General features: G+C 37.8%; 1 long non-coding RNA gene and 1 other non-coding gene across 2 annotated transcripts in view; one reads left to right on the top strand and one right to left on the bottom strand.

The window, feature by feature from the left end:
* LOC141584263 (uncharacterized) overlaps positions 1 to 19,102 on the top strand; it is a 161,486-nt gene that overhangs the window by 72,212 nt on the left and 70,172 nt on the right. The gene's annotated exons all lie outside the window — the stretch shown is intronic.
* Positions 15,361 to 15,465, bottom strand: LOC120363426 (U6 spliceosomal RNA). The gene has a single exon (XR_005578979.1). It is a non-coding gene; the product is annotated as a U6 spliceosomal RNA (small nuclear RNA).

Here is a 19,102-nt window from a genome sequence, read left to right as displayed (position 1 = left end):
GTTGCACATGGAATAGAAAAACCATTGACGTTTGTGGGGAGAAAATGGCTGAATTAGATCTGTGTTCACAGTAAGACTGGAATCATCTACCTGTGCCTTTGCTTCCTCATTGATGTGCTCAGCTAATATTTTCTTTTCAGGTGGGAAGGAGAGAAACCTGAAGCCACTTTCTGTATTCCCAATCAGATGAAGTTAGCATTAGCACTGTTATTTCTGTTTTGCATCCGGGCAGGCTGCAGGCTATCACTGGCTAATTTTGTTATTGCCACTCGTAGCCTCCCTTAGTGGTACCTTAACATCTGGATCCCCACAAACCAACTCCTGTATTTAGCTGGTTGACAGATTTAAAAACTCTCGGCCAGTGATCCGGGGGCTAGAGGATAAATTTTAAGTGAAGTGGGGTTTGACAAGGACAAGGACAAAAATAGCTTCTGAGAAAAGTAAATAATTTGCATCAGGATGTGTAAAATGTCCCCCTCCCCTGGCCCAGGAGGATGAGCAGACCATTATAACAAAGCTTTATTGTGGATCGTTTAGCCAGACCCCAAATAGAAATCTGCCTTGACTGTAATTCCTGCATTCCTTTACTTGTACATGGCTTTTTATTCCTCATGGTCAGCTTTCAGCCTTTGAAACTATGTGGTATGTGAATAACTTTAATACCTCAGGTTTTTAAAAAAATATATAAATCATAATTTAACTTTATTTTGAAAGCCTCCTAGTTGCCTAAGGATTTGCATCTTTAGTACCAACGGGCTATTGTGAAGATAAATTGAGATAATATATGTAGAAATGTGTTCAGTTTTTATATAGGAAGAGGTAGTTTATATGTACATGTGTGTATGTATTTCATCTGTCTCCAACAGTTTTGGACCTCAAAGAAAAGAAAATTCTACACAATAAGATTTTCAATTGGTTTAGAGGCCCAAGGTGAATCTGAATTCAATGGAACAAACCGAGAAGCCAACTTGGCTCCTTAAACGTGGTGATAGGTTATAGTTGAAAGAAGTGTAGTAATGGTTATAGACAAGAATGTTTTAACATCCTAGACGAGAAGGGGAGAAAGAAAAAAAGAAACAAAGAAGGCAGGAAGGAAGGAAGAAAGTGAGAAAGAAGAAGGGAGGAAGGAAGGAAGAAAAGAGAGAGAAAGGAAAAAAGACAGAAAGAAAAAGTGAGAAAGAAAGAGAAAGGGAAGGAGGAAGGAAGGAAACAAAGGAAGAAAGGAAGGAGAGAGGGAGGGAGGGAAGGGAAGGAAATTTTCTCTTCGTAATTTTTTTTTTCTTTCCCTCATTAGATGAAAGTTCTGAAACTCTGGATGTTTTTGTTTCAGCAATGGCAGTATGGTGCCCTTGAAAGAAGTCTTCAGCAGTACTGTGAAGAATGTGCTAAAAGCCATGTTTCAGATACTAAATGGGGAAGGAATTCTGTCACTAAGGCAGCTTTTAAGACATAGCTGCAGCTCTCATATTGCTGTATGTATAGTTAAGGCCCATTAGTATTAGCTTGAGAATGCAATGAGAAAGGCAGTTAAGGCAAGAGGATGTAAATTATTCTAGTTACATCTAGAATTTTGTACCCAGTTATATTAGGTTGATGCAAATGTAATTGCAGTTTTTGCCTATTACTTTCAACTTATTTTAACCCACTTAGTTACATCTACCTACAAAAAATACTACTTCTATGTTTCTACTTTTCATCTGCTTTCATCTTACTTTTGAACTACTTAGTTACATCTACTTACAAAAAATATTCTATGGATACTTTTTGATCCTCTTTGTAAAATGACCCCTATTATATTTCACAGGTTATAATAGTGGCATGTCTTCATTATAACTTTGTATAGAAAGAAAAAAGTGAAAATTACTAATTTCTTACCAGGCAGGGATAGTCACTTTGACCTTTATATACATATTTCCTTCTAATGTTTTCTACTCATACGTATTTTGCTTCTTAGTAAAATTGGGATAATGCTATACATATATATTTTATATCATGACTTCCCCCCTATTATGATGTAAGCATATTCTCACATTATTAACGTTTGAAAACATTTTAATGACTATATCATGTACCATAATACGGACAGATGCATGAAGTGGTGTGTGAAGGGGTTGAGACTGGAATACAGAGTCACACTGCCTGGGTTTGTAAACCAGCTCTGTTGCTCGCCAGCTGGGTGCCTTTGGGCAAGTTACTTGACCTTTCCTTACTGCAGTTTCCTCAGCTCTAAAATGAGACTGAAAATAAGGTTTATAAGATGGTAAGGATTAAGTGGGTTAATATGTGCCTGGCACAAAGTGAGCAATAGCCATTATTATCATGATTAATATAATGTTAGGTAGACTATTTCTGATTTTTCTCATTAAAAAATTAACCACGATGAAAATTTTTATATCTGTCTTTTTTTCATCTGAGTATTTCCTTAGGATAATTTTATTAGAAGTAGAATTAGAGAGTCAAAAAATTTAATATATGACTAAATTGCATTCCAGAAAGATTGCAAGATTTAACCTTCCTGCTTCCAACTTACAAGTTTGTCTATTTCACCACACTCTTGACAGTACTGAAAATTTTTATTTAAAACATTTTATACTCGGCTATAATATGTTTAAATTTAAATTTGTATGTTTTGACTATGATTTTAGAAGTTTCAAAAATATATATTTTGTTATACATTTTTCCCCTATAAGTAGTCCATTCATTTTCTTTCCCTTGTTTGTAGAAATTATTGATATGTTAATATTTCAACTTGAAATCTGTCATATTTTTGGCAACTGTTTCCCCCAAATTTTTGTTTTTAAATTTTGGAGGAGGTGGATGCTTTTGTGATCCATACATTATTTTTTAAACACAAATTTACCATTCTTTTATCTTTGTATTTTTTCTATAGTTTTTATGCTAATAAGTGAAACCACAGCATCTCCTTACCCACATTTTCCTCTAGGCTTTTTTGAACGTGGAACTCTTTAGCCAATCTGGAATATATACCGTATATTGACTATAATTTGAAGTAAAGAGTAATGTTATGTATCCTTCAAATAGCTAACCATTTTCACCTATTTAATAAGCCTTCTTTTCCTTATAAATATAGTCTTCTCTGTGATATGATAAGTATATTAAAATGTACTAGATGTTATTTCTGAACTGTGAATTATGTTGTTTCTGGCATGTTTATTTTCCTTTGGTACCATGCTGTTTTTAATTTCTGTAGTGCATTTTAATATAACTATAGCTTTATTTATATATTGTTTGTAATTGCTATATATGTGAAATAACTAACATAGTGTGATAAATATTTAGATAACTGAATATAAGCCATTCCATACATGTGTTTGATTCTTAACTAGTTATTTTATTCTTAAAGACTAATCATTGAGAGGATAACATGAGTCAAGTGGAAACATTCTACCTTTCTAGTCATTTATTCAGTGAGATAAAATAGTTACAATCCTTACAGCAGACTTCCTTATAAGGTGTTCCTAAAATAAAGACAAGGAAAGAGTGTTTTTGTATGTTCATACAGGTTTTGAGAACACCATATGAACTAATGTTAAAATGTTGATAATAAGATGCTTCCATAGCTAATGTGTAAACTGTACCTCCAAGAGTTATGGATGCCATTTCCAGATGGCCATGGACTCATTTCTTCACAAAATACCCATTAACATTTGTGAAACATTATATGGGAAACATTCCCAGGAAATGGTACCTAAAAGCCTCATACTTCTCCCTCTATTAGGAAAAAAGAATGACAATAGGATTCTTAGTCTTCCACCTATGGAGACTACAATCCTTGACGAAACAAGCTAGTATAAACCAGAAACCTTTTCCAGAAATTCCTCAGATTTCTGCTCATAGCTCATTAGCCTGAACTTGGGCACATGACCAGACAGAGACTATAATGTCCCAGCACACACCATCCAGGAAGGTATAGGAAAGAAGTTTGAGAACAGGTCTGAAGACTTCACATCTGTGGTTTCTGAAATAAAGGGAAGTACTTTGACTTGTACTCACAGATATCAAACTTTGAGCGATCTCTCCATACTGCAACTCATGATTTACTAGAGAGACAAACTGCTCATGCAGAGGTGATTATCATCACATGGTGTTTTAAGAGTATAATATGACATTTGAACTCATTGCATAGCAATGGAAGATGGCTATGAAATTATTGCAGTGGTACAATATGGACCACACTTAATTTTAATGCAGTAATGATTTAACACTGCATCTTTATATTTGTTTACATTTCCCTCAACTATGAATGGCACAATGTATGGTCTGGTTTTGTGCATACATTTTGACAGGCTTTAACATTTTATAGTAGATTTTTGTATATTTTATGGTAGGAAATAATAAAATATACAAGTTACTACATATTTTTGTGTGTTCATGGCATATTTAACTTTTTCTTAATTTTTCTGATAATTCCAGGCTATGTGGTTTATCTGCAAGCTTTTATAAATTGTTGCAAATCTTCACCAATTTTTCTAATGTATTTATTGAAGAAAGCCCATGTATAAGTGGGCCCGTGCAGTTGAAATACGTGTTGTTTGAGGGTCAACTGTATACAGACATAATGCTGGAGAAGAACTTGCCTTCTATTTGAAAGTAGTTTCAGCAAAAACACTTGCTATAAAATGACTAGGCTTTTTATATGGTTTGCCCAAGAATTTCCATGACTTTAGTCAATGCTACTAGGTTGAGTGTCCCCTAGAAGACTCTCTACCATGACTCAGAAGGCTCTGTTTATGTGAAGCAGCTTTCAATCTCCATTGCAATCTGTTCCTTTTACCACAGTAACTAGAAATAAATTCATCTACTTGCTGTGATACAAGTGCTTAAAATGCTAAAATTCCAGATTTCAGAGAACCAGGTTTTATAGTGTATACCTTCTCATTTACATAATGAGGCACTTATCCAGTGATTCTGGTTATTGCAAGATTGGGGTCTACATAAAGGTAGATCAAATGGCCATTCACTGTGGGAAATAGGAACTCATCAGCCTTGCCATAGGAACTAAGTGTGGAACGTAGGTATTATATCATTGCCTTCAGTTTCAAATAGTTGAATGAAGATTGTTATTCATTAGATTTCAGATGTATCATTTAATATAGTGGGTCAAAGATAACGCACATTCAAGAATTTGTTGCAAAGAATCTGCCACAATAAATGCATATCATTTATAGTTTTGTACGCTGAATAAAGTAGATGTTTTACAAATCCAGTGCTACAAGAATACAATGGTGAATAAGATAGGATCTCTGCTTATGTTTTGGTTGGGAAGATACACAATAAAGGAATAAATAAGCAATGCAAATAGCAGATAAAGATAAAATTTCTGTGGAGAGGATTCAATTAAGATATAGTAATTGAAAGCAAGTGGATGGCTATTTAAATTGTGTGGTCAGGAAAGGCCTCTCTGAAGTGATGTCATTTCAACCAAGATTTGATGACTGAAGAGGAGAATTTTATGAGCAGATCTGGGGTGAGAGGATGCCAGGTTGAAGGGACTAAGGGCAATGGTCCTATGGAGGCTGGATGCTTGATCTGAGGATCAGAAAGCTAGGAAGGTAAGAGCCAGATTATGCAGGGCTTTGTAAGATTAGGCAAAAAGTTGGTATTTTATCCCTATTTAGTAAGAAAACATTGGAAGGCTTAAACAAACTTGTGTTTTATGATTTGATCTGATTCAGGTTTTAGAGTGATCATGTCTGCTGCTGTGTGGGTTATGGAGTGACAAGAGTAGAGACAAGATCATTTAGTAGTCTGGATGTGAGGTCCTATGTTTGGAGTAAGAACAACTTTAGCAATAATAACCAGAGCTGACATGTATTATGTACTGTTATGCACTGGTACCATCAGATGCATTATTTAACTTAGTCACAAATGGACTGCTTTTCAAATGTATGAGTGGGCTGTCATGAACCAAAAATATAAATTAGATCTGAAATTCTTCTAAGGCCAAGCATGATGGCTCACACCTGTAATCCCAGCACTTTGGGAGGCCAAGTTGGGTGAGTCATGAGGTCGAGAGATCAAGACCATCCTGGCCCACATGGTGAAACCTTGTCTCTACTAAAAATACAAAAATTAGCTGGATATGGTGGTGGATACCTGTAGTTCCAGCTACTTGGGAGGCTGAGGCAGGAGAAACGCTTGAACCTGGAAGGTGGGGAGGCAGAGGTTGCGGTGAGCCGAGATTGCGCTATTGCACTCCAGCCTGGTGACAGAGCGAGATTCTGTCTCAAAAAAAAAAAAAAAAAAAAAGAAAAAAGAAAAAGAAAAAGAAAAATTCCTTTAAACATGATAATTTTTGTTACCCAATAAAAACTGGATTAAAATTATAGTTACACATGGAAGAGTTTGAGTAATTTCTTGACCTTAAAGTGACCTTTGTATTTGAAAATATCAGGAGTGAATATGTTAGGCAGAGAAAAGTATTCAGTCCTACTCAGTGCTGATCAGGATTGGCTTCCAGAAGGAATGGGGAGGAACCCAAAGGGACTTGGCTTAGCGGAAGGAAGCAGTGGAGGCAGGACAAACTGCAGATCCTTCTGCCTCAACTATGAGACTGCAACCTATAAAAAACCAAATTTAGGAAGCTTCGCAAAATGCCAGTCTAACACAAGCAAGCACCAATCTCTGGGGTTAGAGTGGCTTGTCTGAGGGGAATAGCTGGGGAAAGGGTTTGGGGGCTTTTTGCAGTAGCCAAAGCCTGAGTCAACTGCAGTTTGAGTCATTAACTGGAGAAGACAGTTTAAGAATAAGGGGAATTGAGTTAGATTTTGACACCATTGGGCAAGAGTATAATGGAAGTAAAGAAAGAAAGCAGATCCCTAGTCAGCCATCTCTGGGGTCCACCAGAGCATCACTAGATGACACAGCCAAGGACAGAAGGAGATCCAGGGTGAGAGAAATAGGAGCAGAACAGGTGAGAAAAGTGGACCAAACTCTCCAAGGTAGAGCAAAGAACCTGCCCACCCAGAGTTGACCCCAGTGCCTCAGGCTTCAAGATTCTTTGGCTTGTTGGTCACCAGATATAGAATGTGAGGTATCTAGAATGTAGGTGTACCTGAAAGGGAGAATATCCCCTTCTGATACATGCTGTTGAGTCTTAGATGGGTTGGTTTGAGTGGTATGCTAGATCCAGTTTGTACCTGTGTGCAGTGGCATCATCAAATTGGTACCTTGAAATTGACCATAATGGGAGCATTTATACCATATAAATCAGCAAAGACTACAATCAATCTCACTCAGAGACCTGGTTTACCAGCATACCACTGGTTAGCACAATTCACAGGTGATTGATTGGATACAATACTCCAATGGGCTATAATTCCACGAGATATAATTTTATGGTAAAACTTGTTCATGGGGGTTTGATAGCAGCAGTCTTATGATTATAATAGATGGCTGACACAGAGCTGAGACTGTGCAGCACGACTGATAAACTATGCTAGTTCACCTTAAAAATTGATTAGAAATTTACATTTATGTCACCTTTCTTAAAAGAAGCCATGGTGAAAATATGTTACAAGGATAAGAATCAGTAATGTGGTCTCAAATGGAAATGCACAGCTGTACTGTCAACTACAATGTGTACCTGTGGCCACACAGTATTTGTAGGTTAATAGAAAGTCTGACCTTTTTCCAAATTCAAAAGTACAAATTGATGCTATCACATTTATTGATTATAAACCTTGAAAGCTGGCTTAATAAAGATATAAGGTGCTGTATTACTATGTAGTTGAATATTTCCATGACAATGTAAAAGTGATTGCTGCCTTAACCTTATGAAGCAAAAGTTTAAGATAAACCAGCTACCTGGACATTAAAGCATTATAAAACCTATGGTGACAGGTAGAATTTCTAGGTTGGTTTTCCGCTAGGGTGTTAGCTGAATAATGTTATATATATATGTGTGTGTATATATATGGTGTGTGTATATATATATGGTGTGTGTGTATATATATATATATATATATATATATATATATGGTATATATCGTGTGTGTGTGTGTGTGTGTGTGTATTTGTGTATATGCAGGTGAGTGCAGGAACCAGCTGGCTGCTTTAGTGCTAGCAGGAGCAAACTTCATGCAGTCCCCACATACATATATATGACATATATATGCGATCTGTGTACATATATCTATATATCCATACACACACACACACACACACACACACACACACACACACACACCATGGAATACTACTCAGCCACAAGAAAGAATGAAATAATGTCTTTCATGGTAACATGGATGTAACTGGAAGCCATTACCCTAAGTGAAATAACTCAGAAACAGAAATTCAAACACCACATGTTCTCACTTGTAAGTGAGAGCTAACCATAGACATATACGGTAGAATAATAGACACTGGAGACTCTAAAAGGTGGGAAGGTGGGAGCAGGGTGGTGGTTGAAAAATTATCTATTGGGTACAGTGTTCACTATTCAGTGATGGCTACACTGAGAGCCCAGACATCACCACTACGCAACATATACATGTAACAAAACTGCACTTGTGCCTCCTAAATGTAAACTTTTTTTTTTTTTAAAGACAAATCCCACAGCATCAAGAGGCAGTGTGGAAATACATATCTGAGTTCAAGTGTTTACAGGTTTCTCCCAATCTCTTGCATTTGTAATAAACTGCTCAATTAGAAAACTCTTCCTATGATGGATTTCCATAGAGTGCGGTCAGCTTTCTGGGAAAATTAGATTGGGTTCAAGAATTTTGAAATCTGAACTTCACTTGCTGGATTTCCATTTGGTTTCAGATTTTCTTTCAAATGTTTTATTGAACATTGACTCAGCATTCTTAAGGAAACAAACTATAATAATCAGGGCAACAGGTATACTATGTAAAGTACACCCACCTGGAAATCATTTTATTATTAAAAAAACATACCTTCAACGTCAGACCAACTGTAAAGCACTCCAGTATAGTTAAATAAAGTTTTGGGAAACCTTTTGCTTGAATTATAATTCTTAATTATTTGAATCTTTTTTCTCCTCCCAAATATTTTAAAATTCCTTTTGATAACCAAGACTGAAAATTAATAGGATTCAGGTGTTTCCAGTCACTCATCTGATACTCAGAAAATTGTTTCTTTTCTCCCTCTTCTTTATAGCCTTCCTCTTACCCTTTTTGAACACATACGACTGAATGCACACATTCTGAAAGCTGAGGCCAGCTCCTGTTCCACAGCCCCTGCCCTTGATATCGATACCACGGCAAGCTTTCCCCCACCCAGATTCCTTTTCAGCCACAGTACCCAGAAGAGTTTCACATCCGCCTTTACCTTTCTCTCTTTCTTTGGTCTTCAAGCCAGGTATGACCTATAAATTGAGGCAGGCCTTACAGCTGGGTCAATAAAGGGCGGGGAGAAAAATGAAATGGGTTTCCTATCATTTTTCACAAAGTTTGAAAAACAGAGTTGGCAAGTAGGGAAAAAATAAAACAGGAAGCTGGATTGCACATATAAATTAAATATTTTCACCCTAACCCTTTTTAGATAGCCCAGGGGTATTAAAAACCTGTGTGTTTTGGATGCTCAGCACACATTCCAACAGTAAATGGCTTCCTGTTCAGCATGTTCGAAGTCAGGCTGTCTTTTGGGGTTGGTTTAAAAATATGTGTGAAATATGTACTTTTATTTTGAGCCAAGTCAAATGTTTTCAATCATCCCCCTTACTTGCTGCTTCTCTCTTCCCATCCTATTATTTCTTGCCCCTCAGACAGTAAAATATACCCCCAAACATGTTTTTTTTTCCCGAAAGGAAGTTTAGTGATTAATTATGAGTTACATGTAAACATATATTATTGCCCTCAAAGGTATTCACCAAGAACCTGGCCAGTGTCATTCCTGGCTGGCCTTCTTGAGTGTTAGATCTTGGCGAGGAAAAGTTAGAGAAGCATGCAAAGAAACCAAGTATTTGGCTTAGGCACAACAGGGAACCAACGGATAATTGAGGGTGAGAAATGGTCTATAACTTTTCACCCCAGTGGTGATGAACCTATAATTCCCAAATTGTTTGTGTAATTTTCTATTTCTACCACATCAGTGACAAATATTATTTTGTACTGCATGTTCCCTGTGAATTTTTTTTTTTCATCAGCAAGGTCCAATTAGGATGCCTGAAAGAAAAATAACATACCTGAGATACCTGAGGCCATGATACCTAGCAAGAGAGACCACAGATGTACCCAGGAGGAAAAATATAGACTTCTAGTGGAAGCCACAGAGTCCCTCTGCAAAATCAGTTGATAGATTTTAAAAATAAATGTCATGTGATCTAATTAGAGGAAACTCTTAGATATTCAAATTTGACATCAAGCTCTCAAGGAACCTTTTATATTTGGCATGGCCTATGGAGGCTGCAAATATTCCTCTCTCTAGAAGGCCTGAGATAGACTTCCCCTCATATGACTGAGCCTATTTAAATTCAGAGTGTTCTTAATTATATTTGCTAATGGTACTAGGTGTTAGAGTTAGCCTTTCTCATATTTTAAAATGTATTTTGTGTAAGAGGTCATCTCTGTTTTTTTATTTTTTTACTCTTATGGGAATTTTATGGCTTATGTTGGATGGAAAAAAAAAGCCAATCTTTCCAAATACATCTCTAAGGATAATTTATTCAAAGAATGTAAGAGATGTGATTCCAGGTTTTTGGTGTTTGCTGTTTTCAATCAGTCTAACTCAGCAAACACTTATTAAATTATTGACTGTGCAAAGCTCAATACTAGGTGCTGTTTGCAGAATATTAATAACCTGGAAGTAATTCACATTGTCAAAGTCCAATATTCTTTTATTATTTAAAAAAAACTCTTAGAAAACTAGGAATATAAGGAAACTTCCTCAATATGGTAAAGGGTATTTATTTTTTTAAAAACCCATAGCTAATATCACACTCAACAGCAAAAAACCTTAAAACTTTCCCCATAAATTCAGGAACAGAGCAGGACCCCAGTGTTATCACTGCTATCCAGCATAGCTCTGGAGGTTTTAGCCAGAGCAATTACATAAGAAAAAGAAATAAAAGGATTCAAATAGGAAAGAAAGAAGTAAAACTATCTCTGTTCATAGATGACTTGATTCTATAGGTAGAACTCCTGCAGAATCCGCAGTGAGGCCACTAGAGCTAATACACAAACTCAGCAAAGTTGCAGTTGCTCCATTCTGTCTTCATATTTCAGTGCTTCAGTGTCCTCCCTAAACACATGGAATGGCTTGTCCTCAGGGAAACACTGGATGTTTGAAAATGTAAGGATGTACCGGGCGTGATGGCTCACATCTGTAATCCCAGCACTTTGGGAGGCCGAGGTGGGCGGATCATGAGGTCAGGAGATCGAGACCATTATGATCAACATGGAGAAACTTCAACTCTCCTAAAAATATAAAAATTAGCCAGGTGTGATGGTGGGCTCCTATAGTCCCAGCTACTCGGAAGACTGAGGCAGGAGAATCACTTGAAACAGGGAGGTGGAGGTTGCAGTGAGCCAAGATCGTGCCACTGCACTCCAGCCTGGGCAGCAGAGTGAGACGGAGTCTCACAAAAAAAAAAAAAAAAAAAAAAAAAAAAAAAAAAAAAGAAAGTAAGAATGGAAGGTCTTCTATTGTATCATCAAAAATAATTTACCATCCCCATATTAGGTTGTATGCATAAAATTTTCATGAGACTATTTTGGCAGTAGGTCAAATTTTGCTTAAATTCCAAGTGCTTGTAAAACTAGTAGCACGTTAAGTCTCATTATGCTTTGAAATAGATCCATTTATTAGGTTGGTTATCTGTGATGCTTAGTAAAAAGAGTAGAGAATAGTGAGCATCACTGGCAAGGTGGGGTCTGGAGGGAGCCACAGAGACAGGTGACGCTTTAAAGGAAGGTGAAGAGGAAAAAGGGCAGAGGAATCAACAAACAAAAGATACCATAGATTCTCACTGTTTATTATGGTAGCCATGAGACTCATTTGACTACTTAAATTTAAATTATTAAACATGAAATAAAGTTTAAAGTAAGATTCTTTAGTTACATCAGCCATGTGTTTGTTTACCACATGTCTATGATTACTGTATTAGGTATCTCAGATATAAAACATTTTCATCATTGCAGAAAGTCTATTGGGCACTGCTGCCGTAGGTGGTGTTTTGTACTTATTTTATTCAACAACACATGATGAATATAGTTTCTTGTTAAAGATGATCTCAAATAGAAAGTGTAAAATGGAATAGTATTTGATCACATTAAGCTATCATGATTTTCAAAAATCAATTATTACAAAAATAGGTTTTTGTAACTTTTTATTGTTATAATCATGACTATTCTTTTAAAAAACCCAATAATGGAATTTTTGCCCTTCAATTATCTATTTAGCATAAATTCATAGAAACAAAATGGCTGGATCCAATGCTGTAAACATTTTTTTTTTTTACAGCTTTTCATTTGTGTGGCCAAATTCCTCTTTAGAAAGTTTATCTGTGTGCATGCCCTAAACGTAAGAGACAGGAGAGGCATTTAATTTCAAAAGAAAAATAACTATAAAATAAAGACCAAAAACAAGATAGAACAGTAGCATAGCTGCTTCTGTGAAGAATAGAACTTCAGATTTGGATAGGAATAGTTATGAGTAGCCATGCTGCAATACACAAGAAAAAATGATAATAATTAACAACAACTTTTATAGTATTTCTGTGCGGTAGGCCCTGTTTAGCATTTTATATATTTACTTCATCCTCACTGTAGCCTTGTAAGTTAGTTACTGCTGTGACCTCCATTGTATAGTTAGAAAAACTGAGACACCTGGATTAAAGGAACTTGCTTGAAGTCACACAACTAATCAACAAACCTAGGACTGGAATTCACCTGTGTTCATCCAAGCAGGTAAGCTTTAGAAGAGTTCATGTTTTTACCACTATATAATAGTGCCTCTCAACTATTTTAATCAAATCCCAGTGGGATTGTGGGATTGTAGGTGGGATTGTGTCCCCCTCTCATAACTATATATGTGTGTGTGTGTATACATACATATATATATATATATATGTTCTAATCCCCAGTACTTCAAAGTGTGGCCTTATTTGGAGATAGGGATGTTGCAGATGTAATTGCAGACATACCTTGTTTTATTGAACTTCACAGATAGTGTGTTTTTTACAAATTGAAAGTTTCTGGCAACCCTGTGATAAAGCAAGTATAGTGGTACCATTTTTCCAGCTGCACCTGCTCATTTCATGTCTCTGTGTCACATTTCGGTAATTCTTGCAACATTTTAAATTGTTTTCATTGTTATTATATCTGTTATGGTGATCTGTGATCAGTGATCTTTGATGTTACCATTGTAATTGTTTTGAAGTGCCACATAAGTGCCATATAAGATGGCAAACTTAATCAATAAATCTTGTGTATTCTGCCTGCTCCAGTGACCAGCTCCTCATCTCTTTTTCTCTCCTTGGACCTCCTGATTTCCTGAGACACAACAGTATTAAACTAGGCCAAATAATAATAGTATAGTGGCCACTAAGTTCAAGTAAAAGGAAGAGTCTCATGTCTCCCACTTTTGATCAAAAGTTAGAAATGATTAAGATAAATGAGGAAGGCATGTCCAAAGCCAAGACAGGCCAACAGCTAGACCTCTTGTGCCAAACAGTTAACCAAGTTGTGAATGCAAAAGAAAAATTATTGAAGAAAATTGAAGGTGCTACTCCAGTGAACACATGAAAGATAAGAAAGTGAAAAAGTCTTATTGATGATATGGAGAAAGTTTTAGCAGTCTGGATAGATGATCAAACTAGTCACAACCTTCCTTTAAATCAAAGCCTAATTCAGAGCAAGTCCCCAGCTCTCTTCAATTTTGTGAAGGCTGAGAAAGGTGAAAAAGCTGCAGAAGAAAATTTGGAACTAGCTGAGGTTGGCTCATAAGGTTTAAAGAAAGAAGCTGTCTCTGTAACACAGAAGTGCAAGGTAAACAGCAGGTGCTAATGTAGAAGCTGCAGCAAGTTATCCAGAAGATGTAGCTAAGATCCTTGATGAAGGTGGCTACACTAGACCACAGATTTTCAATGTAAAGGAAACAGCTTTCTTTGGAAGAAGATACCATTTAGGACTTTCATAGCTAGAGAAAAGAAATCAGTGCCTGGCTTCAAAACATCAAGGGGCAATCTGACTCTCCTCCTTAGGGGCTAGTGCATCTGGAGACTTTAAGTTGAAGTCAATACTCATTTACCATTCTGAAAACCCTAGGACCCTTAAGAATTATGCTAAGTGTACTCTTCTTGTATTCTGTAACTTGAATGACAAAACTTAGATCATAGTGCAATGTTTACAACATAGTTTACTTAATACTTTACTGCCTAGAAAAAAAGATTTCTCTCAAATACTACTGTTAATTGAGAATGCACCTGGTCACCCAAGAGCTCTGATGGAAATTAATGTTGTTTTCATGCCTGCTAACAACATCCATTTTGCAGCTGATGGATCAAAGAGTAATATTGACCTTTGACTCAAAATATTTAAGACACACATTTTGTAAGGCAATAAATACCGTAGTGATTTCTCTGATGGATCTGGAAAAAGTAAATTGCAAACCTCTGGAATGAATTCATTTTAGATGCCATTTAGAACATTCATGATTCATAAGAGAAGGCCAAAATATTAACAGGAGATTGGAAGAAGTCGATTCCACCCCTCATAGATGACTTTGAAAGATTCTAGTCTTCAGTAGATGAAGTATCTAACTGCAGATGCAATGGAAATAGCAGCACAAATGGAATTGGACATGGAGCCTGAAGATGTGACTGAATTGCTGCAATCTTATGATACAACTTGAATGGATGAGGAGTTGCTTCTTATGGATGAGCAAAGAAAGTGGTTTCTTGAGATGAAATCTACTCCTGGTGAAGATGGTGTGAACGTTGTTGAAAGGACAACAAGGGATTTCGAATATTACATAAACTTAGTTGTTAAAGCAGTGGTAGGGTTTGAGAGGATTGACTCCAATTTGAAAGTTCTATGGTACGTAAATGCTGTCAAACAGCATCACATGCTGCAGAGAAGTCTTTTATGAACAGTGGCAAACTTCGTGCACAGGTTATCAATGTGGCAAACTTCACTGTTGTTTTATTTTAAGAAATGACCACAGTCACTCCAATCTTGAGCAACCACTACCCTAATTAGTCAGCATCCATCAACACAGAAGCAAGGCCCTCTACCAGCAAGGATTACCACTCGCTGAAGTCTCAGATGATCATTAGCATTTTTTGGTAATTAAGTATTTTTAAAGTATGTCATTGGTTTTTCTTAGACATAATACTATTGCATACTTAACAAACTACAGCATAGTGCAAACATAACGTTTTTTCTTTTTTTTTTCCATGAATTTGCGTGTCATCCTTGCACAGGGGCCATGCTAATCTCTGTATCATTCCAATTTTAGTATATGTGCTGCCGAAGTGAGCATGCAAACATAATTTTTATATGCACCAGGAAATCCCCAAAATTGTGACTTTTTTAATTGCATTATTCATTTTATCGTGGTGGTCTGGAACCAAACCCAGAGTATCCTTGAGGTATGCCTGTAGTTGAGACCATACTTGAGTAGGATTGGTTCCTAATCCAATATGACTAAAGTCCTTATAAGAAGATGGCCATATGAAAATATACACAGGGAGAATGTTATGTGATGACAAAGGCAGAGATTGGAGTTATGCAGCTGCAAGTCACCAGAAGCTAGGAAGAGGTGAGGAAGGATTTTCCTATAGGTTTCAGAGGGTGCATATAGCCAAGCTGATACCCTGGTTTTGTACCTTCTAGCCTCCAAAGCTCTAAGACAATAAATTTCTAGTGCTTTGTTATAGCAAGTTGAACAGACGAATACACCTGATGACTTAAAGGGTGTTCCAGTGTCCAACCAAGAACCCATTTAGCTCATGAACACACTTCACCTACTCCTCATTCTGCATCCTCTCACATTCGTCCATAACCTGTATGGTGCACAGTCACATGGGCTGAAGGCCAAACATAATACGTTTGCTGCTGCTTCTGTATACCTTGGAAATCTCAGAGAACACCCTGACTGACTCACAAAGTGAATACTTTATTGAATTTGCCAGCATCATGTTAAGTTTCTGGGAAGCTAATAATTGTATATTTTTCTTCATTTTGGAGGTACTGTGATTCACTAAGAAAGTATGAACTATGTTGGTATCATGTAACTGTATTTAGATTTGTCTCGCTTGTGGGAAAAACTGTAAGAGCTCAGACAACTGTAAATCATCAATGAATTTGTCCTTTGTTCCAATTTTTATTTCCATATTTAAGCAGATTACAATTTGTCCAATTTTGGAAAACCAGTTGCTTCTTGGCTTGAAAAAAAAATGTAAACCAAATTTATGGTTTACTCTATACTCATACTCTTATTTTTAAAATGTCATAGTAGAATAACTGGAAATGATTTTATCTTGAATGAAATCTTGAAGTACGATTTCTTTTTGAGACAGGGTCTTTCACTCTGTCACTCAGGCTGGAGTGCAGTGGTGCAATCAGCTCACAGCAGCCTCGACCTTTACAGGTTCAGGTGATTATCCCACCTCAGCCTCCCTGAGTGAGATAGGTTTCCCAAATACAGCACACCAATGGGTCTTGATCCTTTATCCAATTTGTCAGTCCGTATCTTTTAATTGGGGCATTTATTCCATTTGCATTTAAGGTTAATATTATGTATGAACTTGATCCTGCCATTATGATTCTTGCTGGTTATTTTGCCTGTGGGTTAATGCAGTTTCTTCATAGCAATGACGGTCTTTATAATTTAGTATGTTTTTGCAGTGGCTGGTACTGTTTGTTCCTTTCCATGTTTAGTGCTTCCTTCAGGAGCTCTTGTAAGGCAGGCCTGGTGGTGACAAAATCTCTCAGCATTTGCTTGTCTGTAAAGGACTTTATTTCTTCTTTGCTTATGAAGCTTAGTTTGGTGGATATGAAATTCTAGGTTGAAAATTCTTTTCTTTAAGGATGTTGAATATTGGCCCCCATTCTCTTCTGGCTTGTAGGGTTTCTGCAGAGAGATCTGCTGTGAGTCTGGTAGGCTTCCCTTTGTGGGTAACCTGACCTTTCTCTCTGGCTGCACTCAACATTTTTTCCTTTATTTCAGTCTTGGTGAACCTGATGATTATGTATCTTGGGTTGCTCTTCTTGAGCAGTATCTTTGTGGTGGTCTCTCTATTTCCTGAATTTGAATGTTGGCCTGCCTTGGTAGTTTGGGGAAGTTCTCCTGGATAATATCCTGAAGAGTGTTTTCTAACTTGGTTCCATTCTCCCCATCACTTTCAGGTAACACCAATAAAACATAGATTTGGTCCCATATTTCTTGGAGGCTTCGTTCCTTTCTTTTCACTCTTTTTTCTCTAATCTTGTCTTCTTGCTTTATTTCATTGAGTTGATCTTCAATCTTCAGCTATTGATACTTGTGTATGCTTCACAAAGTTCTCATGCTGTGTTTTTCAGCTTCATCAGGTCATTTATGTTCTTCTCTAAACTGGTTATTCTAGTTAGCAATTCTTTTATCCATTTTCTTAGCTTCCTTGCATTGAGTTAGAACATGCTTCTTTAGCCTGGAGGAGTTTATTATTACTCACCTTCTGAAGCCTACTTCTGTCAATTCATCAAACTCATTCTCCATCCAGTTTTGTTCCCTTGCTGGCAAGGAGTTGTGATCCTTTTAAGGAGAAGAGGCATTCTTGTTTTTGGAATTTTCAGCCTTTTTGTGCTGGTTTCTCCCTGTCTTCATGCATTTATCTACCTTTGGTCTTTGAAGTCGATGACCTTCGGAGGGGGTCTCTGAGTGGACATGCTTTTTGTTGATATTGATACTATTTCTGTTTGTTAGTTTTCCTTCTAGCAGTCAGGCCCCTCTGCTGTAGGTCTGCTGGAGTTTGCTGGAGGTCCAGTTTAGACCCTGTTTGCCTGGGTATCACTGGCAGAGGCTGCACAACAGCAAAGATTGCTGCCTGTTTCTTCCTCTGGAAGCTTTGTCCCAGAGGGGCACCCACCAGATGCTAGCCAGAGCTGTCCTGTATGAGATGTCTGTTGGCCCCTACTGGGAGGTGTCTCCCAGACAGGATACAGGGGGGTCAGACACCCACTTGAGGAGGAAGTCTGCCCCTTATCAGAGCTCAAACATTGTGCTGGGAGATCTGCTGTTCTCTTCAGTGCTGCCAGGCAGGGATGTTTAAGTCTGCTGAAGCTGTGCCCACAATTGCCCCTTCCCCCAGGTGCTCTGTCCCAGGGAGGTGGGGTTTTATCTATAAGTCCCTTACTGGTGCTGCTCCCTGTTTTTCAGAGATGCTCTGCCCAGAGGGGAGGGACTATAGAGAGGTAGTCTGGCCACAGCAGCTTGCTTAGCCACGGTGATCTCTACCCAGTTTGAACTTCCCTGCAGCTTTGTTTACACTGTGAGGGTAAAACTGTCTACCCAAGCCCCAGCAATGGCAGACGCCCCTCCCCCCACCAAGCTCGAGAGTCCCAAGTTGACCTCACACTGCTGTGCTGGCAGTGAGAATTTCAAGCCAGTGGATCTTAGCTTGCTGGGCTCTGTGGAGGTGGGACCCACCAAGCCAGACCACTTGGCTCCCTGGCTTCAGCCCCTTTTGCAGCGGAGTGAATGGTTCTGTCTTGCTGGTGTTCCAGGCACCACTGGACTATGTAAAAAAAAAAAAAAAAAGAAAACTCCTGCAGCTAGCTCAGTGTCTGCCCAAATGGCTGCCCAGCTTTGTGCTGGAAACCCAGGTCCCTGGTGTTGTAGGCACCTGAGGGAATCTCCTGGTCTGCAGGTTGCAAAGACCATTGGAAAAGCACTGTATCTGGGCTGGAGTGCACAGTACAGTCCCTAATGGCTTCCCTTGGCTAGGAGAGGGAGTTCCCCAACCTCTCATGCTTCCAGGGTGAGGTGATGCCCCACCTGCTTCAGCTAGCCCTCCTTAGGCTTCACCCAACGTCCAACCAATCCCAATGAGATGAACTGGGTACCTCAGCTGGAAATGTAGAAATTACCTGCCTTCTGCATTAATCTCACTGGGAGCTGCAGAGCAGAGCTGTTCCTA

This window comes from Saimiri boliviensis, chromosome 4 (genome assembly GCF_048565385.1).
Source record: "Saimiri boliviensis isolate mSaiBol1 chromosome 4, mSaiBol1.pri, whole genome shotgun sequence".
NCBI classification, from domain to species: Eukaryota; Metazoa; Chordata; class Mammalia; order Primates; family Cebidae; genus Saimiri; species Saimiri boliviensis.
This window is presented reverse-complemented; position numbering and strand designations above follow the sequence as displayed.